We start from the raw sequence: 7,104 nt of genomic DNA, 5'->3' as shown, positions 1-7,104 counted from the left end.
TAATTTACACAGTGCACACATGCACGCACACGGCGGCCATTTATACGCAACCCCGTAACAATACACACACATGATCAGTAATCCGATGTCGTCACACCCATCGGCCCGAAGCCGGTCTGGCATTCCGGCATTGGCCCGTAGCCAACCCACGAAGCACGGCGCCACCGGCACATGGCTAGTCCTCGACTCCCATGGCATCGTACCGGCGCTAACTGGTGGATCCACACCATTCGGCCTGATCTGCCGGAATAGGCTCACGCCCTCGGATATAGAGCCAGCCACTCTCAGTACCTGGAACAATTTCGGAACCGCGTTCCTACTAGCACTTCAACATATCACACACACATGCATGCTCATATAACCAAACAAAGCACACTCATTTGGTAATCTAAATCATGGTTTTCCAAACGAATATAGTTTAAACAAAGTCAAGGCACGGTCATCCCAATATCACAGTATAAATCACACATATACTCGGTTTTCAACAAAACCCGGGATTCAGCCCGTCGCCCCCTTTTTCCCAAAACTGTAATAATGAAAAACTTATAGTTTTCCCCGTTAGATCCCCTCAAATGAGTAGCAAAAACATACACAGGACCGTGGACCACAATTCCACCGAATTCGATTTCAAAAATAACCAATATAAACATAGTTCCCCTTACCTTAACCCCGTAAGCAAATCCCGAACTCCAAGGTCCCTAAATAGCGAACCGAGTTTCAAAACCTACAAATCACAATACAGAATATACTCACAAGACTAATACCTACAAAACTACTGGATCAGAATTAAAAACCGAACCTTACCTCGATTTTACGCCGAAACCCGAAAATCTCCGAAATGAGATTCCGATTCGTAGAAGTTGTAGAGAATCCTTCCACGATCCTCGTGGTAGCTTCCGTTTTTCGATTCCGTCAATGATTGGTGAATTTCGATTCCGTCAATGATCGGCGAAGAATTCTAGAGAGAATGAGAGAGTAGATAGAGTTTAGAGAGAGAGAGAGAGAGAGAGATAGGATTGAGTTTACTTAATGAAGAAGTAATAGAAATTTCCTTTTATAGTCTTTGACCCGAAAATTTCTAATTTTGCCCCTCTTAATATTTAAACCCATTTTTCATATTTTGGGTTTTTACAACTCGCACACCATAATTGGGTAAAAATCCGAGCATTCCCACATTCCGATTTTCGGAGTAGAGTGGAGTGGGTGCTTCACCTTGACCCAATTCATGAAATCTCTGCTTTGGTTCAAGTAGGTCATTCCCTGGTGCTTCCTTCAGCTGCCGACGACCATTCTCCAGTGCTCGTCTCATCCGATCCAGCCCGTGGTCGGGTTACAAAACGCGTTCGTGTTCATGTTCGGGGTGGAAACCACAAGGGGATTGTCGTCGGGTTTAATCCATTCACGGAGATACGAGTCAGATAGGTTAGCAGGTACGGTGTAGTTCTGGACCTGCCTGTTCTAGGGATCAAATTTGGTGTAGAGGATGACAGGTTTGTTGCTCGGGAGGATAGTGACAGATCCAGACCAGTATCCATTTATGTCGAAGGGCTTGGACGAGTAGATGGTCGGGTCAAGGACGACCCAGTTGATGAGGTCCTTTGAGATGGAGTAAACCCAAACGATGTTGCCCCACATAGCTCCTTTTGGGTTGCACTGATAGAAGAGATGATAGATTCCATTGTAGTACGTTGGTCCTATTTGATTCGAAAGAAAAGTAGAATAGCGGGGAAAGGAAAGATTAATTAAAATTAGAGACAATTTTTTTATTTTGGGAAAAAAATGGAAGTTAGTTTTTTTAAATAATTTTTATTTATGTGATTAGGAAGTAAGATGTTCTTTTTGTCTTATTATTCTCAAAAGTAAATTATTTCAATTTTTTTGTTATTCTATTCATTTTTAAAGCACAAACCGAATTTTGAAAAGTCGGTTCTTATTTATTTATTTTTTTTTGGCTGTCAAGAATTGCGGCTCATTTTTTTTTTTTTTAAAGCCCCAACCGACTTTTAAAAGTCGGTTGGGTACATTTATGTATATTTTCTCAATTTCCTTCATATTTGTGTTTTTTAATTTTTTTAAAAAATATTTTGGTAAAAATTATAAGTTTGGATCGGTTAAGTAGAGGATGAAAATTAATTTTTATTTTTAAAAAAATTACAAAAGTTTTATCTTATTTTTATAATTTTTAAGTATTTATATAAAACTTAATAAATAATAAAAAATTTGTCGAAGTTAATTTTATTTTTTATTTCTATTTTTTAAGTAACAACCAAAATATCACCTTGTTTATTTATTTAATAAATTTATATATTTTTTACTATTTCTAGATACCTAATTTTTTCCATGTGTTTTTTGGCAAAAAATAATCAATAATTTTAAATTTACCTGAAATTTTGAAAATGAAACATGAAAATAATTTTTCAAACAAATCCTTATTTTTCACTTTTTAAATACAAATTTGAATTTTTTATGTATGAAAATGTACCTCTAAATTTCCGAAAAGTACCATAAGACTTTTTAAGAATGCAATTTTTTTTTAACAAAATTGACCTTTTTTGTTACAAATTATTTTCTTAAAAAGTAAAAAATGTCAAAAATGAAGTGTCGAGTCATATTTAAAAGCTAATAATTTATTCTTTTTTTTTTTTTTTTCAAATATGCCACTAGTGTCCATATGTAAGATGATAAGAAGAGTCCTACAAACTTGAGGTAGGAGTTCTATGACAGGTGACGTCGAGTCCCCGGTATGACATTTAGACTTAACAAAACAAATAAAAATTTATTAATATGAATCAAATTCAACTTGCTTAAATCAATTTATAATCAATACACACGTTAAATTAGTCCATCATTGTTTAAAACATTTTATCTACCACTAAAAGGGTCAATTGACAAACATTAATGTTTATTCTATGAATATTCATCAACTCATTCATAACTAATGTCTAAATTTATAAATAATTTCATATATTCATATTTATCAAATATCAACCTAGCCAATAAAATTTCAATTGGTTAAAACCAATCTCACGCTTCCAATTCTCATACTACTATTTAAGTTTTTGGATTTGCCCGACGTCCTTACTCATATTTAACCCCAGATACTCAATTCTTGTCACACACAGGTCCATTGAAATTTTCGTTGTAATAACAGCATCATCCTCGGGCAGGGGCAATATAGTAATTTGGAAATAGCTACCCGTTTTAACGCGAAACGGGTCGGACATACCCATTTCCAGAATCTAAAATCACAATTTCGATGGGTAAAAGGAGAGTAGGCGGCGCGGGGTTTTGTTAAAAAGATACGGACACGATTGAGATTAAGTGCAATAAATCAAGGGCAAAAGGGGAAAGAGAAAGAAGGGGGACAGAAGAAAACAGGGGTAGAAATGTGATTGGCGGGGGGACAAGAAAGCGGCATTTGAAGTTGCGTTGCCGGGTGGTGAGCGGGACATCTAACCTCCATCCTCTCTCTCTCCTCATCCCATTTTTTATATCATTACCCCTCCCTCTCTCTCTCTCTCTATTTAATAAAGCCCATGCTTCCCGTAATAATACACATCGGTCTCACCAGCATCATTGTTAATCAATGCCCATGCATCATGCCACATGCACATCACCCCACGTCACTAGGGCCCACTTCAGACCCCATCATGGCAGTCCGATTTCGGATCAACGGCGGGGGAGATGCATGGTTGAATGGCGGATGATGCGCATGGGATGATGGGCATGGTGGGGGGCAGAGAATAATTTCAAAAAAATAAATAACCGGGGCCCAATTCCTTTTGAGCCACAGATTTTGCGGGGCTGTGCCGCGACAGCGGGACCCAGTGCCGGGAGACCTCCGCTTTTGGCGGTGGCTTTAATCCAACCACGGTTTCTCGCACGTTAACTATGGTTCAAGATTGGTTGGGTTGGGGGAACAGTGCTCCCATCCAATAAAAGCTTGACACGTTTTCTCCTGGAATTGATGGGTACCGCGGGACGTGGCAGGCATGGAGGGCGTCTCATCCAATCGGAATCATCAGGGCCGTCGGGGAGGAGTGGGGCCCAATCTCGCACGCGCGCATTGTGAAAGCTCACGTGCAGACGGTATCAGCGTATCTGTACCTATGTTGTTTTATACTCTCTGGACTTTTTATGGTAAGGGGAAAGAACTTTCAATCTCCTGCAAGCGCAAACCGACTCTGTTTTTTGGCCCTCATTGACTGAGAAAAGCAGACGGCTAAAAAATTCGAGGATGCACAAAATTATGTGGTATCAAATTTAAAAAGTATTATTTATATTTTTCAAATTTGGTTTAATTTTCTTCATAATTTTTGTTAGGTTTGTAGAATTTTTTTTTAGATTAAAATTATAATTTTGTGAAAAATTGGTTCAGTTAATCCAGTAATAGATTTTATTTAAAATTATAAATTAATAGAAGTTGGTTGATTAAATAGACTCGGCTTTAGTTTTAATTTGATTTTTAATGAGCTAAAAATTTGATTTGCTTGTTAATTTATTAAAATAAAATTAAATAAATAAAATAAAGATAGGAGCAGACATCTGATTAATCAAGTCAATAAACTCAATACAGTTAATCAATCAAACTAACTTAAAATATTTGATTAACAAAAAATTAAATTATTAACTAACTACATTATAATTATGTTTAATCAGTTAATTGAACATAATTTACTCTGGTACGCTTACATTAGTTTAATTAATTTTATTTAATTGAATACATCGAGGGTCTCATTTGAATAAGAAAAATTGAAAAATAAAACTCTCAAAAATTGGTACCAAACAAGACTGAAATTATACATTAACTAAAACCATTTATTGAATATGGTTGGTTAATTAGTATATTAAGTATTGCTTAACTCTAGTTGCAACTCTATTATACTAATCATGATTTACTCTTTGTTTGTTATGCGGCCCTAGTAGCCGCATGACATACTAGGGCAGAGGGAACCTACTTGTATGGGCGGGTAGATTTCCCTATCTTTAGGGTTTTTGTCGGTAAACTGTTGTTGAACTATGTAAGTACGAGATTAATCTTACACTTGAGAGCTTACTGAGTAAGGTGAGTGCTCTAATATGTTTTAATTGTGACCTTAGGGTTACCTAAGTATCAAAGCAGAGGGGTGCTACTTGTATGAGCGGGTAATCACTCCTATCCTTTGATAATTTCGTGAGTTAAATATTTGTGTGTGATTGTTTAGGTTCAAAAAACGATTTCAATGTTATATGATGATTTGCAAATGAAATAAAAATGATATCTATTTACCACATGTTGGCCACACGCTGTTTTAATATATTATTTCTTCCCTTACTGAGATGTGTCTCACCCGAATATGATTATTTCTTTTTAGGACATCCTCGAGGTCAGGCTTAGAGAGCTCGAGGGTTTTTAGCCTTCTGAGGATTGTATAAGGAGAAAGGGTATATTTTTATATACTTTGGGGGAATGCAAATATTTATGTTTTATGTCTTTATGTTTTAAGTCTGTTGAGAATGAAATGGTTATGAACATACTGAAATGTTTTGGAGATTTGTGTATTTATGAAAATGCAGGTGTTGGATGGATATTGTGAAATTTAGATAGGGTTAGTAAACTCTGGTATATTGTTATATGGAGATTATATTTATGTTTTTCGTTGCGTAAGATATGGATTATCAGGATTTTACTAGGTATAATGCACCGGACCTGGGTTTAAGGGTTCGGGGCGTTATACCTGCACTCGCAAGGTTCCCCATTCAAAACCCTGAAAACAACATTACCCCGAACAAAACTTCAGTATTTCTTTGAGTGCTACCTTTTTTTCACAATTGTAGGAAAGTCAAATACTCAATAAAAAGTCTTACCCTAAACTTGGGATGGAGTCCAAGTTAGCCCCACCAACGATCTACTCTAGAATACTTAAAGAGAACTTCCCTAGGAGTAGCATGGTGGCTTCGGATCGTCGATACGACAAAGAACGAACCCAAAATCTTAGAGAGAAGGGAGGAAAATCGAAAAGAAGAGAGAGAGAGAGAGAGAGAGAGAGAGAGAGGAGTTGTTCGCGTGATTACTGCAGAGAAAACCGAGTTTAGGATACTTGTACACTTGCGCTTGTCAACGAGACACGTCACCTCATCGACGAGGCCACGAAGGGAGTTCGTCGACAAATGCTTATTCCTCCTCGACAAAATTCAGAACTGAAAATAACTTCTCAGTAACTTCGTGTCGACGAGACGCATGTCCACGTCGACGATCCCATCAGGCATGTTTGCCGACAAACGTGCTACGTTCGTCGACAAGACCCTATTGAACTCCAAATTATAATTTCTTTTTCTTCCTCCTTTTATTATTTAATTAATATAATTCACCGAGTCTCCACATTCTCCCCTTCTTATAAAAATTTTGTCCTCCAAATTTACTATCCATCCCCTAAAAACCAACAATTTACTTATTTTATTACTTTCCCTCACTTGTGGTGGATGTATACCATGGTTACATTCAAAGTTCTAGGAGATTACATATGCAAAATAAAATTCTCCCAAAACCAAAATACTACTTACTAACTAAACTACTACATGTACTAACTAACCTGCAAAAGAAACATTTCATAACCGCTTACACTTTTCTGATTATAACTGAACCCCACTGAACAATTACGGATATTTCTGGCTTATCTGTTCCTCGAGCTCCCAAGAAGCTTCTTCTATTACGTGATTTCTCCACAAGACTTTTACTAGATGAATTTTCTTATTACGTAATTTCTATTGTCTCCTGTCCAAAATCTGTATTGGTACCTCCTCATAAACTAGTGAATCACTGAGCTCTAATTCTCCATAATTGATTACGTGAGAAAGGTCTGGTACGTATTTCCTCAACAGGGAGACATGGAATACGTCATGTATCCTGGACATTGCAGGTGGTAAAACTAGCCTGCAGGCAACAGGCCCCACTTTCTCTAGAATCTCGAAAGGGCCAATAAATCTAGGGCTAAGTTTACCTTTCCTTCCAAATCTCATAACCCCTTTTAACAGAGTTATTTTCAAAAACACATGATTGCCGATATCAAACTCCAATTTCCTACCGCGGGTATTGGCGTAACTCTTTTGTCGGCATTGAGCTAC

This window comes from Malania oleifera, chromosome 1 (assembly GCF_029873635.1).
Source record: "Malania oleifera isolate guangnan ecotype guangnan chromosome 1, ASM2987363v1, whole genome shotgun sequence".
In the NCBI taxonomy this organism is placed as follows: domain Eukaryota; kingdom Viridiplantae; phylum Streptophyta; class Magnoliopsida; order Santalales; family Ximeniaceae; genus Malania; species Malania oleifera.
Note: the sequence above shows the minus strand (reverse complement) of the source record.